A 19840-nucleotide genomic window follows, 5' to 3' on the forward strand; every position below is an offset into this window, starting at 1 on the left:
TTTTTTACCTTTTTGAATGTACAAATTAATGTTTTTATCACATTGAGAACTTTTAGGCTATTCTTAGAAAATATTTTCTGCTTCTTCTCTTCTTTTTCTAGAACCTATACTTTGTCTATATTGTTACACTTGATGGCATCTCACAGGTCTCAGAGACTCTGTTTCTTTTTTTCATTTTTTTCTTTATGTTACTCAGACTGGATAATCACTATTAATGTATCTGCATATTTGCTAAATACATTGTTCACTAAGCTAAAATTTGCTGTGCCTCTCATTATTATTTGTTTGTTTATTTATGGTAATTTTCAACTCTAGAATTTCAATTTCATTATTTATTATAGTTTCTACTTCTGTATTTATATTTTCTATTTGTGAAATAGAATTTCTATTTCTATTTTTATCTTTGAAATACTTTTCTTTAATATTTCAGATATGGTTTCTTTTAGTTATTTAAACATATCACAATAGTTGATTCAAAGATTTTTTCTATTAAGTAAAAAACTAGCCCCTTTGGGGACATTTTCTGTCAACTGAATTTTTTCCTATGTTTATGTAGCATACTTTCCTGTTAGTTTGCATGTTTTATAATTTTTGTATTGTCACCTTGAGATGTTCAACAATATATTGAAATTATGGATCCAGAACTTTCCACTTTCAAAGTTTACTATCTTCATTTTGTTGTCTTATTTCTTATTGCTGCTTATTTCTTTAGCACTTGCTTGGACTAATTTTGTAGATTTTGAGCTCCTTTCAGTGTTTTCCCACAGACTCTTGTGCTAGTGTTTTCCCCCTTTAATTTCTTGTTTTTATTTTTCAACCTAGCTTCATAGGAGTCATACCCTGCTCAGTATAATTTAGTGGTCAAATAAAGAGCGTTTATATGATTTTCATAAAAGCCTTCTCTATATGACTTCTGCCTTTTTTTCCCCAAGAGAATCTGTGTAAAAAGGCACAACTTCAAATTTCAGACAAAAGTTTGCTTTTGCTTAGCTTTTACTGAGCCTTAGCTTTCACTTTTTTCCTTGTCCAGGGCCATAGGGTAAGCTAGAGGTGAGTGGCTGTTGTTTTCACAGTTACCTGGACTTTCCTGAGCATATGCACAGCCTTGGGCAGACTTATAGATCCCTAGGAATTTATTGGAGTTTTAAAAGTTTCCTATGTTTGTCTAGTTCTCCAGGATTTCTTTTAAATTCCCAGGTTGGCTCTTGTTGGCCCCAGATAAAATTACAACCTTAAGTAGTTAAAATATTGCCAGTTGTTTGCCATTGTTTCAGTGATGCCCTGGGTTTAAGCACTGTCCCCCCATCCCTGCTCCACTCTCCACACTCACACACAGTCCAAACTTTGCTCTGAGCCAAATCAAATAGCCAACATATTCTAATTTCCAAGGGACTTCCAAGTTTGAACAACAAATTGTGCTCTGGTGATTGTGCTTTTAACAGACTTACAAAACAATCAGATTTCTCCATTGTTTACAATGCTGCTGCATGTCCTTTACCACATAATTGAACTAAGAAGGGGAGTGGTTGGGAATAGCTCAAAGTTAAAACTTCACAGATCCCACTATCTTATCACATTTTAGTAGTTTATCTTGTATAGATAATTTTCAGTTCTTGCAGTGGCTTTTGTTATTTGCCAGATTTAAGTTGTTTTGTCTGTATTTTCATCTTTTCAGAGATAGATTAACATTCCACAAGTTGATTTCTGTATCTTTCTTTTACCTCTATGTAGCAGAGGTAAAAATTCAGTACCTTGATTAGTGAAAATTCAGTCCACCTTGAAAAAAATAAAGAAAAAAAATAAGAAAATATAAAAAAATATAATGAAAATGTCTATGAATTATCAATGTCCAAGCAAAGTTGTCTGAATGGTTTATTCATTTTTAGTATTATGTTTTCATTTTTTTTAGAACTGAAAATATCCCTGTGGAGATTTTAGAATTTAATCAGCCTATTCAGTTTTCAAAATGTGAAACATTCTGTAGGGTCTGGAAGAACCATTATTTCAATCAAATATATCCCCATCAATTTGCATGTCCAAGTAAAAAGCATTCACAGAGAAAGAATTTGTCATATGATGACATTTAAGTTGCTATGTAAAATTTTTGTTTAATATTTTTTACTACGAGATATGTTTCATGTAAAAGGATAAAATCCTTTCAAGAAATTAGTATCTGAAAGACTTTATATAAAAGATAATTCATAAATATATAAAATTACAAGTATTTTTTAGTATGTTGCTTAGAATATTGCATTTCAGTTATAATTTACTTCTCAGAGAATCAATTTTCTCATCTGGAAGATGAGTTTAACAATACTTATAAACTTTATAAGACTGATTATTTGACTATATGTTACAATGTGCTTCAAATATCTCCCAGGTTAACTTTAACTCTTTAACTCTCATACATCCTTCCTATTACCCGCTGAGTAACTGCATATGTAGCTATAATTATCTCTCTAAGGGTCACTGTGCCAAAAGAACAGAATTTTACAGCTAAACAAAATTAGATTTGATCAAAGAAAAATCCCCTCAGATTTTAGGCAGTATAGGAAAAAGTAATCATTTTGAAATGTGCCTAGAATATTCTCCATAAGAAAGGACCATCCTCTAAGACAAACAACTTTACCACTGACTTATTTGACCTGGGGAAATGCAATCAGGCAACTAGAGTCTATTTTATCCTTTCAGTGTCACAAAACGGGAGGGAAAAGACCAAGAAAAGCTTCTGAAGGTCACACTGCCCATGGAACCCATAAAAATTGAGATTTAATCATAACAGTATGTTAGGTAGCTAGTCAGATGTGAGCGACAGGAATAAAGAAATAGAGGTCCAGACTAGAGATTGCCCAAAGAACATTCTATTGGTAGTTAGAGAATTCCTCTTGCATCCCAGGAGACAAAGGACTGGGAGGTGGTAACCTACAGCTGGTTTAATCCAGCCACAGACACCATGAGCAGAAGGTACTACCCTAACCTGCCCATAACCTCTGCCTCATTATACTATCAGTGTAACATCATGTTTATACCTGGAAGTTTATGAATCTAATTATAACAGACTGAATTCTGGGTAAGCACATGTGCACTAGGCAAAGTGCGCATATAACAGTCAAGAGTCAGTCAAAATGATCTCATGTGCCAATCACTTAGGAATGCCTTTGTAACCCACCACAGCCCCAATACATATATAAACCTTCCCACTTCTGCATTGTTACAGCTCTCTTAGCTGAAAACTCGTCTCTCCCTTGGGGCATACTCTGTCTTTTATTTCTTTTATCTTTTCAACCTCCTAAAATTCCAGAGGCCTGCAGTCTTCTTTAGCGCGACCTTCTCCTTCTAAAATATACTTTTAATAAATCTTTTTCTAAATCTCGCTGACCTATAATTTTTTGCTGCATCAGTGGAGAAGAACCGAGGAAAAATGCTGATTGCACTCTGCATCGTTACCCGCCTCCATGACGCTGGGGTGACCCAGGAGTTCAAATCGTACCCAAACAGTAATAAGTATAAAACACTTCCTCTCTCCAGCACCTTACTAACACATAAACAGTGTTCCAGTATGACAATAAAATTATAACTCAAAGAGTGGCAAGACATAGACTTTAGTTAACGAGGAATTATTAGGGAATCTCAAAGTTAACATGGTTAACAGAAAGGTAAATGCAAGAAATTGAAGACTCTAGGAAACATTAAACACAGTCCAATTCCTAGCTGGATTAGCATAAAACTTCACACTAAAACTCTAAGTTCCTTAGTTTCTATTACTTGATAGATTATATACAGTTTTCAACAAAAAATTAAAAGACATGGTAGAAGACAAGAAAAAATAATCTCAAGAGAAAAAGAAAACATCAGAACTAGATTCAGATATAACGTAGAGCTTGAAATTATCAGATAGAAAACTTAAAATAACTATGATTAATATGCTGAGGGCTCAGTGGAAAAGTGAGCAACATTCAGGAACAGATAAATAATGTAAGAGATATGGAAACTTTAAAAAAATATTAAAAAGAAATAGTAGAAGTAAAAGCTCTATCAAAAATGAACAATGCCTTTGATAAGCCCATTAATAGACTGGCCATGACCACAGAAATAATTAGGGAGCTTAAAGATATGTTAATAGAAATTTTTGAAAAAACAGAAAAAGCAAAACAAAAAGAAAACAAACAAAAGACAATATCCAAGAATTATGGGAGAATTACAAAGATGTTATATATGTGAAATGGAGACACCAGAAGAAGGAAAAAAAAAAAAGAGAATTTATCAGAATAAGTATTTGATGTTATAATGGCTGAAAGCTTTCCAAAATTAATACAGACTTAACTCACTGAGCAGTTCTAATGACTACGTGTGGTAAAGCTGTCGTATATTGTTACCTGTATGAAGAACTTAATAAATGTTTTAAAACAAACAAACAAACAAACAAACAAGCTAAGCACAGAATAAGATCAAAACAAATAAAAAGCCTAGAAAATTGAAAGGAGGTATATGTTGGTTTTCTTTCACATAAGAGCTGAAAATTGTCTCTTTTTAACTGAGAAAAAAATCTCAACTAAATTTAAAATTCTGAACTCAAGCTACATAGTATGTCATTTTTGTGTGTTTTTTTAAATTCCTTTATTGTAAACAAAAATCAAATTTTTTGAAAGCTAACTGCTGGAAAATATAAAAATGAGATTTTTTTTCTCTGATTAAATGTGAGCAGATCTACCTCTAATAACTTACTAGTCCTCTCATCCAATATTTGTTCAATGAGGAAATTATCAAGATATGACCTTATAAGCCTCCCCAAAACAAAATATTATATTTCAAATTGTTCAAGTCCTATTGAGTTGAAATTTACTTTCCCACAATTTCTATGTGTCAATCCTAGTTCAGCCTTTTGGATCAACAAGAACAACAACAAAAGGGTCCTTTGTGACATTCTTTTATATATTTGAAAACAGCTCGTCCAGGTATCCCACAGTATTATTTTCTTCTCACATAACATTCAGTGTTACTCAAACCTAATATTAGATCATTTATTTCTAATTTATTCAACCATAAATCAACATTATTGAACCCCAACCAGTATTGTTTGTGATATGGAATAAAAATCACAATCTTTATACTCAAGTACATCATAATCCAAGGGAGAGTCAGGTACCAAAACAAAAGAATATAATATTCTGTGATGTCCTGTTTATGTTTTGAGGGCATGTGGAAGGGATGTCCTAGCCTGGAGGAGTCAGGAAGTCTTTATACTGATATTTGAACTGACACTGGCAGGTTGATTAAGAGCTTGAGTCCTTATTTGGCTTCATAGCACCCTTGTAGGGGTGTTTGGGCACCTGATTATAGCCTCAGGAGTGTCGAAGTTAGGCTCCCCACTCAGCCTTTGCTAATATGGCTGGTGGTGAGACTACAGTTTTTTCTACAATGCTTGGTTGAAGTAGGGAGATATTGTCTGAAAGTTTTCTGTCTTAGTAGGCTACTTCTCTTCTGGTCCTTTGTCTAGTGAAAGTAAGATTTTGTTGGGGCTTTTTTGTTTTGTGTCTGTACCTGTTGACATTTCTGGGTTGCCAGCTTATTTAACTCTACGATGAGGTTATAAAGCAAAAAGAAAACCTTCTTACCTCACTACTGTGTGTTTTTCAGGTATTATTATGTTGTTTTATACATGAAATCCAGCATTTTTAGTTGTACTTATTTGAAGAAATAAGAGATAAGTATGTTTACTATATTTTTCTAAAAGCAAAGGACCTGTAAGATGTTTTTTAAATGAACAACTCTATGAATGTAAATAATTGTTATTATAAAATAAATACCTACCTTTATCTTCAGTATTTACCTTACCTCTATCTACTTGCCTTTATTGTCATCTTTTTTTTTCAGATAATACTATATTTCTCCCTAGTTTCTTCCAATAGCTTCAATTTCTTCTAATTTCTAGAAAATCAATGGGAGGTAAAGGGAGATCAAATTGTTTATTCATTCTTTCTCTGTTTTTCCTAGAAAATACATCACTATTATCACTTTTTGTCTTTTGGATTCCAAGCCATCTATTTTTTGAAAATTCAAACTCAATCTAATGTGAAATATTTTAGTCATTATCAAGGACTTCATAATACATTTACTAGATTAGTGGGCTTTCAAATGTTTTAGCAGTATTGTTTCAGATTTTAAAATTTTATTATATTATGAAGGCAACTACAGAAAACAAGGAGGCTATTTTATAACACACACATTTTTTAATTCTGTTATCTTACAGTAAGGTAAGAATACAATTTAATTTTATATTTTGTTTTGTGTGCTCAGCATAGGGAATCACATAGAGAATGTGCCCAGCATAGAGAATCACATGATAAGAAATTGCAAATGACATTAACTTTATTTTTTTGATAGCTTTCCTTACAATGTCAGAATACTCTTTTATAAAATTTATCCAAAAGTCTGAAAGAGAAATACTGGAAACTTTGTTTCAGATTTGAATTAATAACCATACCTAATAAATGCTGGAATTTCTTAATTTGGAGTGTCGATGAATGAATTATGTAACCATTTAAAAGCATCATTGTTAGGTAAGATGTACTTGACATTTTTTAACCTGAAGAATTGTTTAATATCATAGAAAAAAATAAAGACTTAGATATCTTAGTCATCTATGTCAAATATTCACCCCATATATCAAAATTTTCCAGGTTATGTCAATTACTTATGAAATTCAAAGTTAAAATTTCGAGGCTTTTTTTCTGAAAATGTTTGTACAGATATAAGCACAAAAATATCAAGACCTTAACTTTATATAAAATTAAAAAATAAACAAACAAAAAAACCCAGAATAAATACTAAAATTTTAATACTGAAATATCATAAGACAGCACATTAAATCTCAAGTACAGAAACTTAGTAGATGAAGAACTTGTCTGACATTTAAAGAAATGTAACAATGTACTTCCTTATACAATTTTGCATTAATAAACATAATTAAAGAGATCATTGCCAAGCTACATCTTTCCTAATCAATTACACATTTATAAAAATTTCAATTATTTGAAATAAGATAAAAAACAAAGTTTTATTCTAAGGTCTACTCCAAGCCAAGTTAATCTGGCAGAACAAGTTAATGAGTTAATATTCACTAGTGTGTAAAAAATTAAAATATAACACAATCAAATGTGTTAGTTTTATTATAATTTTAAAAAGTTTAAATATTAAAATACAATAAAAGTGTAATCAACTGCTTTGAAAGCACATAAACATAAAGCTCATTAAAAAACTACTGAACTAAACTATTAACCTCCTAGAGAAAGAAACTGTTGTATATTTTGTGTACTTCTGCTAATCAGCAGTGTTTTTCCTACAATTTAGGCACATAAATAATTGGTAATTATGTGTAAGTGATCATTTAACTGATGTAGGAGCCTAGAAGTTATATGAAGTTTGCGGGGGAAATTTCTAAACATTTCTTTCTCAACATTTCTCTTTGCATTTGAGAAATAAGCAGAATCCAACCTTTCTAAATATCTGCATGCATTGATTTTAATATAATTCTCAGAGATGACTGAGGGGGGAGATGTTGGAACTCTATTCTTCCTTCTCCTCCATGAAAACATGGCTGATAAAAAATGAGTCTGAAGAACCCAATTGAAATATGATTATAGGAAAGGATGAGGGTCAACAAATACAAATATACTTTAAGAGAAGAGTCTAGACTGAGACCTGATTCACTAATTAGCTAAATAGGTGTATAGATGTAGAAGAGTGTTATTCTAGACCGAGGAGAAAATGAACCTGATACGGGAAGCCATCTGGCTCTGCCATCTAGGTATGGTAGTTGAGTCTCGAGTAAAATGACTATCCACATTATCAGAAAGTCATAAAACTGGGGTATTGGTAGATTTTCCAGATAACTTTCATTGACTATTCTTTTTATCCTGAGAGATAAATGGAAGGTAAAATAAAGCCAGAAGAGAAGTATTTAGTGGCATTTGAGGGCAGAAGAGATGGAGAGGAAAGCATCAGGTCAGTGGCTCCACCAGGATCACACAATGATAGGACTGCAGAATTTTCACTACAGCTCTTTCCCTAACTGGCAGTAGAAAACCCTCACCTGAAGCTGTTCATGAGCATGACTGACTTCTTGATCCCTGGAAGTTAGTAATGGTTGAGTGATGACAAACATATGTTAGATGATTCATGTAATATCTTTAGGAATTCTAATATATATTTGGAGAGGAAACCTATATAAAAGACTGAGGTCACTGCTAGTTAAGTGGGCGGAGCTTTAAAAACATTTTAATTTGGTTATTAAATGGCATGCGATCTTATTCCTCACTCAGAGATCTTTAGACCTAAATTTACTCATATTCTGGTTACTACTATATAAGAGACTAAGAATATTTAAATTCAGCTTTTTTAATTAATGTGATTTTTCCCTAAGAATTTACAATACTTATTGTTAGAATTATTATCTTAAGCAAGGCATAGGACCATATGCATACCTTCCAAACACATATAAGGATGTATCCACTGAAAATTCTCAATGCTTGCATCCTGACATAAACAATAACTAAAATAAATAAATAATAACTATTGGTTTCTTCTCAGCTTACATTTTGTTGATTTTATATTTTTTTAATTTATCAACTAAGAGAAAAACAATTAAAACTTTATATAAAAACTGCAAAAAGTAAAAGCATATTTAATCTGTTGCCTTCAAAACTTTCTTAGGAAGCTTAATTAAATGGCAATTCATCTGTGCATTTTGTTCAGTCTTCTAAAGCCTGATAATGCTGAAGTCTTAATTAAAGGGGGAAAAAAACTAATGCAGCTTTTAGTTTTTATTCTGTTAGATCGGGAAGAAAAAGCACTCAACACCTCTGTCAATATCACTCAGAGTTGTTCAATTACAGGTTGATTTTATTCAGTTAAATATCAGTCAGGCCAGAAAATCATATTAGAGTACATGTTCTACATTTACTCATGTTTTTGCTTCAAGGTTAAATATGAAGAATATCTACTTGATGGTAAAGCTAAGACCTGTTGCAATTGAATTATCTACTTAGCCATAAGACTTCAGAATAGACTTAAGCCATTCCGCTTCATCTTTCTCTAAATCTGGGACACTCTTACAGCAGTTCATTTCCTCATTATTATCTTTTAAAATATCTGAGTCTAGGCCAATATTTGCATCTCCATTCTAAAACTGAACTGCTATAAGAGTCTATGAGGGTATCTCAGTTGCAATGTTTTTGAAGCTAGGGACAACCACTGACTCAGATTCACAGAGCTCCAGAGCTGTAAGGTATCTCAGGAAGATCATCCTATACAGTCTTTAAAAACATAAAATTCTAAAAAGACCCTCTAAGCTATAATTCAAAAAGAATCTCACCTTCTAAGAGTTCAAATTGCAAAACAGATCTATCAAAGACATGCATTGTTCTGAAAGAAAGTGGTACGAAATTTTCAATAAAAACTAAATGCACAGTGTGTATTTCAATATAAGCATACAGTATGCTCAATATTCTTTTTTGTTTCATTGATCTCTGCATGAAAAAGAAGATAAAGAGATAACCATATCACTTTTTGCTTTAATTAGGGAGAGTTTCTTAGGTAGTAGAGGGGATTCAGGTAGTTTTTGAAGGAAAAGAGAGGAAGTGATAAATGGATTTGGGGTTAGAAGTATAGAGTGAACTGAGAAGAGCACAAAATTTATAGAAGCCATGGAAATGAGATCAAAAAAGAAGTTTATCTGGACGAATTAGATGGAATGAGTAAATATATAAGGAATTGATGATGTAATCATTTTGTTGTACAGCTTTGTTTTTGTTTTTGCTTGCAGGAAGTAAGGTTCTGATTTTTTTTTCTTGGGAATAAATTCCTCTATCTTTATCTGAAGTCGGATTTGACTTTCAGTTTAAGGGAAAGAGAGGAAGTTAAGTAGTGTTTTGAAAGCCTAAGTTCTTGACACTTTATTTATGTTGCCTAACTAATTATTTCACAATTACTTTATGAGATAGAATTTGTTTTCTCAGTTTACCAAATAAAAAACTAGTTTAAAAAATGGCACGCATGAGATCCTCCATCCTGCGGGAGCGAAACCAACGCCTGGCTCGGAGCAGCAGTAGCGCTGCAGCTGCCGAGGGTTTTTTCTGGCCAGTGTCACTACCTCCGGTCTACAGCATGGAGAATATCTTTGTGAACCAGTTCAAGGGCCTTTTTTAATTTTTTTTTTTTTTTTGGAAAAAAAAGAAAAATAAATAAATGCGCATTTGCCTGGTGGGCCTGGATGCTGCGGAGAAGACCATCCTGTACAAATTGAATGTGGGTGAGATCGTGACCACAAACCCCACCACAGTCTTTGACGTGGAGACCGTGGAATATAACAATTATCAGCATCATGGTGTGGGACGTGCGCAGCCAGGACAAGATCAGGCCTCTGTGGCGCTACTACTGCCAGAACACACAGTCTCATCTTTGTGGTTGTCAGCAGTGTCCGAGAACACGTGAACCAGGCCCGCGAGGCCCTCATGCAGATGTTGGCGGAGGACGAGCTCAGGGATGCTATTCTGCTCGTATTTGCAAACAAGCAGGACCTCTTCAATGCCATGAACGTGGCCGAGATCACAGACAAGCTGGGCCCGCACTCTCTGCGCCACAGGAACCGGTACACTAAGGCTACCTGCCTCACCAGTGGGCATGGGCCGTATGAAGCACTGGACTGGCTGTCCAATCAGCCCTGGAACCAGTAGTGGGGCGCACTCCTCTCTCCCCCCTCACTCCCTCCTCGACCCTCCTTTTCTTCTCAAGTGGCAGACGTGCCTCTGTGGTGTGAGTGCCAGAAGCTGTTTCCATGGTGGGTGCCAGTGTGCTTCTCCATGCTGTACACGTGCGGACACAACTGGGTTTTTATTTAATGTTAAATAGTTCTTGTTTCCCATGAGACAGTTACTGGAACTCCTATGCAATATTACTAAGCTTTTTCACTTGTAAAAAGAGAATCGACCCATTGTTTAATACTGAGAAGGGATTTTAGGCACACAGATACTCCCAAGAATCGCTGTTAGACTGGCCTGACTTATCTCCTCTGAGCTTTAGATCTGTGTTGAGATCCATTTTGGTGGTGGTTTTTTAATCCTAACTCAGTTCATTTTTAATAATAGTTACAAATATGAAATAAGGACACACTCGAATACACAGAAGGGAGAAGTGTGCCTAGTGTAGGTTCTGCAGGTACGGCCTGAGTCCAGTTCACCCGTGGTCTGTCTCTCATCTAGAGCATACAGCTGGAAGAACCAGCCACGACATGTTCTGCATGGTCACATACAGTCCCTGTGGTTGGCTCTGTCTCCTGGATCATCCCGCATCCCATAACGTTTGTGCTTGTACCTGTGGTAACACTGCCGCCAAAGGGATTGGCTAGGGGCTGCCACCACTGCTCAGACCCCTCAGAGGGACCCTAGCCTTCCCTTGGGTCAGTGTGGGTGCTTTGGTGGGACCACTCTGGCCAAAGTAGAAGCTCGTTGTTCCCCGCACATGCTCACTTGCTCCAGGTTGTCTGAGTATCACCAGCAGAAGCCAGGCGACCATGTGGTGGCGGGTCATCCTGCAGTCCAGGCCCTTTTTTCTTTTGTATTTTGATAAATACTGAAGAAGCAGGAGCTGTTAAATTTTATCTTGGAGGAAAACCTCCGAAATCTGGTGTCGTGGAAACTCTTACTGCTTTCCATACACCATTACTAATCAACTGTTTCGTATACTTGTTTTCAATTTTCACTGTGACAAGTAATGCAATTTATAGCTATTAGAATAAAATCTCTTAACTGTTAAAAAGATCACATGCACAAAACTACAGTGGGATCCAGACCTGTGATGATTTCAAATGCATTCCACTGGTAATTTCTTCCTCTCTCACTGTCTGTAGAGAACAATCAACCATCATTCCCTGTAAAATGTGATTCTTGCACCCAACCCTCTCTCAGGGAAGCCGAAAATAACTACCTTCAGGAGGCAGCCTCTTTCTTCTCTGTCTTTTTAGGGGCAAGAAAATGGTGGAAAACTTTCCTTGATTTTGCACTTAAAACTCTCTATCTCCTTCTAGAAAAAAGCAGTGATTTAAAGGTTTGTTTAATTCTAATTAATTTAATGACAAAATAAATTAATGTCTATGAGAGAAAAGTTGTTAATTATACCTTAATAATAGGGATGTCTCCCAACCCAGATGCTGTCAGGAGCCAGCCCTGCTCTTTTCTCTTCTAGACCCCATTAGCTCATTTTACTGTTTAGCTGAAGACTTTTTTATTTGAATTGGGTAGGACAGACACTAGGAATTAGGTCTCCTGGGTCATCCCGCATCCCATAACATTTGTGCTTATACAAATCTTAGGGCCTAATTGGTGAAAAGAATTCAAATTGTCTTTCCCAGATTATAATTTATTAATTTCTTAATTCATGTTTTATAAGTTTATGCTTGACTGTGCTAGGCACCAAGGATACAAAGATGAATAAAATAGTCTCTGCCCTCATTCATTCAGTTCCAAGTTTAGAATGGCAAAACGACACTCTAGCCAAACCTACACAGTGAAAATTAGAGGCAGAAATTCAAGTCCTTTGAGAGCATGGGGAAGTGGCCATCTCACCCAAAGCAAGTAGTGGGTGGAAGGTGGGGGAGGGAGATTACTTTTACCTTAATGATGGAGAATCATTAGTCAGGTAGAGGCCAGAGGGCAATGGATGGATGGCAATAATTTTAGGCAAAGGGGAAAGGAAGAACAGAGGTGAGCAACAGCACATGATGTGTCCTGGAACTTCAGGTTGTTCTGGGTATAAATGCAAATCAAAGAGTAGCAAGAGATGAGACTGGAGAGAATGCATGAACAGTCAGTCATTAACAGCTATAATAGACACTGTTATTTGCCTTTTCAGCAACCATTTCAGTCTTTGTGTAGATATTCACCTTCCAAGTTCCTGGAGATGAAAACCCCAGCCTTTTTCCATGCAGATAGCAAAACACTATTAGTGCAAGCCAGTCATGGTCACATTTTCATTCTCAAAATAATTTCTTCTTGGAGGATAAATTACTTAGTCACCGTAGCTATGGTTCTTCTGAAAGATACTTTCTTTTTTCTTAAAAAAATGTATAAGAAGAAAGTGTTCTTTTTCTCTGGACAGCAATGTGCTATATATGTTGCTTAGAGTTATTGTAACCATCTTGCGATCAACTTGCTAAGGGTGTTGAGCAGAAAAGTAGAAGGAATCTGGAATCATAAAAATATCATTGATCCACTGAATAAATCAACTCTAAAATTATCCTCTGTTCAGTCTTCTTGTTATGGGAGGTAATCAATTCCTTATCATTTACATCAATTAAGTTGGAATTTATTACCCCTGAAGATAAAAGTCTATTAACTGGTTGTAGAGATTTAAAATTCTCTGAAGAATTACATACATAGAAGTTGTTACATATATAGAAGGTATTACCTACATAGGCACTCTAGAAGTAATTTTGTCTAAGCACTCATTTTTTATTATTGATGAGAAAACTTAAAACCCAAAAGAATGAAGAGAATTATGTAAGATCTTATTTGTTGTTACCCAGAGAGTTAACACTAACTACTATCTGGTCTTCTGACAGCATACGAAGGTTATTTCCTGTTGTAATATGTGCTATAATTGGATATCTGGTCTCAGATATATATAAAATAGTCTTTTGTTCCATTAATGCTCATCATAGCACCTATGAGTCTACTTTCTAAAATAATAAACATAAGTAAGAACCACTGCATAGCAAACTCTAATCCAGGAAATTTGCAAATATTATTTTATTTAATAATTTAATTTTCACAACTCTTTGAAATTGACAATCTTATTATCTCCATACTGATGAAAAATTGAGATGCATAGCTGTTTAAGTGACTCATTCAAGTCCATAAATCCAGTGATGGAGTGGACAGTGGTTATAGGCCTTTGGAAGTGAAAACATGGCTGGAGCAAATAGCAAGAGAGCAAAAAGAGTAGAGGGTTTTTAAGAATACTAAATAACTTCCACTTTCAACTTTGAGTTCTTAGCAAACTTATTAGGTGATTTTTCTAAGTGTTGCTTGTGAAAACTTTCCCAAAGAAACTAATAGAGTTTTGCACCTTTTGAAATGTATGCAACACTCTTGTGGTTTGGGATTGTCATCAGTGAGAAAAGTTGTCTTTGGAAAATAGCTTTATACTCAGTGACACCAGAAAATTTCACATAGTTTTATCAATTTGATTAAAGCTAGTGGTAAAAATGTTTCATGAGGACTTGCTGGTGAATATTTTTGTTATCATTTGTAGAAAACCATCTCAATATGAAGTCAATAAATGAGAAAACAAAACCAGGATATAGAAAGAGGCAGAGTCCCAACGACTTTTTTTTCTTTTCTTTTTTTTTTTGGAACATCTGGATTTGACTACTCCTGAATTCCATTTACCTTTATACCTTTAGTTGCATGGATAAAATTTTTCATTTACTTATATTAGTTTGAATTGAGTTTCTTTCTCTTGTAATTAAAAATGACCTAACAAATGATGACTCAGTTATTACTTCCTTCTTTTTTTTTAACATCTAGTGCCCGAATCTTTACCTCATTATAGAAGTCACATTCAAATTATTCAAGAGTTATAATTGGATGGGTAGGCAATTCACCTTCCAACATTGAGCTACTTTTGGGCTAATTCCTGTTAGATTCCTCAAAGACACCTACTCTATGAGTCAAGTGTTGATCTCTTTTGAATAGCTATGGTCATTGCACCATGGTTACATGATACTAACATTGATAGTTTAAGCATAAAAAGTATTTGTTCCTTTTTTTGGTATTATAATATGTCTTTTTTTGTTGTTAGATTATTTTTTTATTCTATGACTTTTGTAGATCACTCAATGATATTTTTAATTTATATTTCAATTAAATTGACATACAATATTATATTAGTTTCAGGTGTACAACATAGTGATTAGACATTTATATAACTTATGAAGTGATATCACTCCTATAAGTCTAGTACTCACTTGGCATTATACATAGTTATTACAATATTATTGGCTATATCTCTTATGTTGTACTTTACATCCCCATGACTATTTTTATAACTGGCAATTTCTGCTTTTTAATCCCTTCACCTTTTCACTCATTTCCTTCACTCCCCTCCCATCTGGTGACCACCAATTTATTTGCTGTATCTATGAGTTTGTTTCTGTTTTGTTTGTTCATTTTGTTTTTTAGTTTCCACACTTGCTTTGCTTTAAAGGTGACCTGTGAACTGTGAACATTGCAGTCACTCAGAGTCATAGAAGCAAACTTGGATTTCTAAAAACTATTGGGCTCTATTTCTTCATGGCATGGCAATTGAAGAGTGTACTAAACTGGCTTACAAGTTGACCTCGTTTGGTAAAATAGGAAAGCTTCCAAAAAGTTGCATGTAAATTGAATTCTATTTTAAATATCCTAGAGAGTTTTCTGTTGACTTATATCCTACTGTGAATCCTTTAAAAAGTGAATAATTAATTTCTAAATTTAGCCTTTATATAAACCTAGATTTTTAAATATTGGGATTGCCTAAAGTAAGGTACTCTACAGAAGGGAATGTAGTCCTTTTTTCTTTTGTGTTCTTCATAACTTTAAAAGTTGCTGAATGTCCTTTTTCAGACTTATGCCATCTTATTCCATTTTTGTATTTGTATTTAATGAATAATCAAAACTTTCTTGCACAGAAGCGATCTCATTTTTTATAGCAAAAAAATATTTGGACTATACTCTCATGGTAAGTGTCTACTGATTGGGAAAATATAAGAAAGATCCTTTTCTCTCAACTTCTTGCCAGATACACAAACTAACACCATTGTTGGTACCCTTTCAAATTATTTTTGTGCCACAACTACATCTTCATACATTTAAAAAAATAGCAGTGCATTTATGAGGAAAACTGTTTATTTGTTTGTTGGTTGGTTGGTTGGTTTTCTTTTAGCATTGTTATTGATTCTCATATGTTTTAGAAGCATTCTTTAGCTCTCAGGTATTTGCTAAACCCAGGTTTGAAGCTCCTAAATTTAGATTATTGAAGAAAACCTGATCATGTAACCCATTTTAAAAATTTTATATATGAGTCATTGTTCTGCAAATAATGCCCAATATAAGTTCAGCCTAGAAGTACCTTTGAAAGTTGGCCTGTCTCATCTTTTGTCATTAAGTTTTCATTAATATACTGTGCCCTGATATATGTTGGTTCCTTTTCTATCAATCAGGAATTAAATATTACTCCTTCTGGTAGCCTTATTTTACCCTCTAGACAGTCAAATGCTCATTTCTCTGTCCTACATAGCACATAGTGGGTATTTCATGGCTCTATGCTTATGTACTGTAATTCGTTATATCTGTGTTAGACTTACTCTCTAATGCAATGGATCTCCAACTGGAGTTCTTTTAGAGTTGGGATAAGCAAAGATTTTGTAAAGGATACATGAGAATGAATGATGTTTAGGGAACCAAGTTTCATATTCTCAACTTTCATATGTACTATTTTTTTAAATTGATTTTCCTCTGAACCCAATTATAGTTATATTGATGTTTTGTTTATTTGTTTGTTTGTTTGTTTTTATCACAGTCCCTTTCGTCATTGCTCTACTCACTCACACTTAACAAAATAAAGAAAATACTTTCACCCCATCTTACAACTGAACATTACCCTGGGCTAAGCAAGGTATAATTTGAAATGCTACTATTGGCTAAACCTTCCATTACTCAATGCTTCTATCACTTTCATTATGAGATTAACTACCAAAAGAAAAAAAAAAACTTTGTGTATTTAATAATTACCTATCAAATTTTGTAAGGGATTAATTCTACTTGAATAATTGCAATATAACTTGATCCAGAGGAAAGTTTTGAAAATTAGATGTGTGTGTAAATATTTTTAAAGGCAAGAATTTTGAATCACTGATAAATAAGAGATTTTTAAGTATGAAATTATTAATTTAAGGTAAAATTCTTTGGGGAAGATAATTGAAATTATGATTTGGGGAATGAAAAAAAAGGATGCAAATTTTGATTACTAAAGAGGGCTTTATTTATGTATTTTCATAAATAGATAATCATGGGTATCAAATTACTATTGTATTAGATTTCATTAGATAAATATGAAAAAGTTTTTATTTAAAGTAACTACTTAAAATGCAAATATATATATACATATATACTATATATATACTTTGCAACTATTTACAACTTATGGTACAAAACATTAAAATATCATTTTTAAAATGCATGAGGGTTTAAATCTTTCCTCAAAATTCTTCTATGAGATGGAAAGTCCCCTGAACTTAGAATGAGTAGAATATTATTTCTCAAACTTAAGTGCACAAGAATTATTTGAGGAATCTCATTATAAGGCAGATTCTAATTCTATATATCTGGAGATAGGAGCAGGTTAAAGCTCTGTAATTCTGAGCTCCTAAAAGATGCTCATTCTGGTTGTTGTCCTTAGACTATACTTGAGGTAGCATGCTTTTAGAGCAATATTTTTTCAAACTGCAGATTTGCACAAAGTGGATCGACTGATTCTAGGTACATATTGTCAAATGTCATCTTGTAGCATATATTGAAATTTCAGTTAGTTTTGAAAAAAATTGCATATGGGCTCACTTGTACATATATATGTGAATGTGTGCATGAGTGTGTACATTTGTCAGCATGTGAGAGTGTATACATGTATGTTTACAGAATTTGGACCAGGTGGGCCAGTTAAACCATATAACTGATGAGAAGATAATCTGATAATTATGATCTTGTAACAAACTATTATATTTTGGGGGAACTTGAATCAGACAATTTTTAGTGGCTCAGTAAGTTAGTTACACCACCATTCCTTATATAAAATAGTTGCATTTTTGCTTTTCTGTTTTGTTTTTACTTTGAAATGATTTCTCACACACACACACACACACACACACACATATATATATATATATATATATTGCAAAAAATAATTCAGAGTTTCTGTATATCTTTACCTTTCACTCACATTCTCCAAATGCTAGTATTCTCCTCTTGCTTTATGATTTATTCTCTTTCTCTTAACACACACACGCATGCAGATACATATAAATACACATGCATTTACATACTTATATACATAACATATTTAGGCATATACATATATATTTATTTTATGTTTTCATAAAATATGAATGTATTTACATGGATATTTACATATAGAAGTATATATTTTTGATATATTGTAGAGTAAGTTGCAGGTATGGTGGCCTTTTACATCAAATATTTGTATTTCTTAAAAATAAGGACATTTCCTTACAGAACTATTGTATAGTTATCAAAATCAGGAAATTAATATTAATAAAACACTGTTATCTAATTTATAAATAATTTTCTTTTTTGAGATTTTGAAGAGTACAGGTCAGTTATTTTGCAGAACACACCTGATGTTTCCTTGTGATTAGATTGATGTTATGAATTTTGAGCAGGAATACAGCAGAAGTGATGTTGTGTTGCTTTCATTGCTTAATATGTGAAGGCACATAATGTTGATTTGTTCCATTCATGATTGTGTTAACTGTAATCACTTGGTTAAAGATGATATCTACAAGAATTTTACATTAAAATTTTTATTCTTACTTTTGTAATTAGTAAGCATCCTGTAGACAATTACTTCTAGATGATATACATATCCTGTTTCTCCTCATACTTTTACCCATGGTTTAGTATCTATTGATATTTCTTTCCTACAACAATTGTTTCTGTGGTGGTTGCTTTGTATCTTTGCCTCGTAAGTTTTATTGGATATTTTTGCCTAGAAGCCCTGAGAGCTTTTTCTCTTAATCTTTGAAGTTTACTTTTTTTTTTTACCAAGAAATACCTCAGAGTAGATTTTTTTAGACAAATTTTTCTAGCTTTTCTATTGATCCAGTCAATATGTAAATTAAAGTCTTTTATTTCTACAATGTTTTCTCAGAAAATAGTTGTATGTTAGTTTTGTTTCATTGCTTTGCTTAGCTTCTTCAGGGGCTCCAGTTATACTAACGTTATTCCTTCTTCGCCTGTCTTCCATTTCCACCACTTTCTCTCTGATACACTTTATCTGTTTATATTACTGTTATTTTCTTGGTTGCTTTCCTACCTCTCTTCAAAGTCTCTTACTAAATTTTTACCTTGTAATTAATTCTTCATATCTGAGGTGACTTTTTTTCTTTCTCTCCTAATTTCCTTTGATTCAATGCACTTTATTTTTTATTTCATCCTAGGCTATCTTTTTGTCCATTTCTGTCTTTAATTTTTGAATGTCTGAATCGAGTGTTTTTTTTTTTTTTCATATCTCCAAATGCTTGTGTGAGTGCATACTTTTGTTTGCAGCATTGTATTAATTTTTTATTTGATGTATCCTTTTTCTTTTCTTTTTTGAAGGTGCGGAGGTGTTTCAAGAGCTGAGATATGTTCTTATTTTAAATTTTTTTCTCATACTAAGAATTATCTGTAGACATATAATTTTCTAATTATTTTGTAGATTTGGGTGTGGCTGAAAAGTTTATAGTTCATGGGTGCTCTCTTCTAATACTGTGGCAAGTCCAGTCTCATTACTAAGTTTCTGTTTTTGTGGTGGCACAGAAGCATTTCTAGGTCCTAATATTTCTCTTTTGACTAAATTTCTAAAAGAGATTTTTTCCTTTATTTTTGTTTTTGTTCTTTCGGAAGCTATGTCATTTGAAATCTGCTATTTATGATCACCTACACAGAAAATTCTAGCTCTGTAATCAATGTTCCAAGCTGCTAGAAGTTTAATTTGGTATTTTCACACTGTGTGAACTTTTTTCTTCTCT

The 19840-nt window shown here is 33.4% G+C and overlaps 1 pseudogene; it reads left to right on the forward strand.

Annotated features, from left to right (window-relative positions):
- The first annotated feature begins 10245 nt into the window (after positions 1–10245).
- LOC105296860 lies at positions 10246–10733 on the forward strand (annotated as a pseudogene).
- Positions 10734–19840: the final 9107 nt, after the last annotated feature.

Source organism: Pteropus vampyrus, unplaced genomic scaffold, assembly GCF_000151845.1.
Source record: "Pteropus vampyrus isolate Shadow unplaced genomic scaffold, Pvam_2.0 Scaffold130, whole genome shotgun sequence".
Lineage (NCBI taxonomy): Eukaryota > Metazoa > Chordata > Mammalia > Chiroptera > Pteropodidae > Pteropus > Pteropus vampyrus.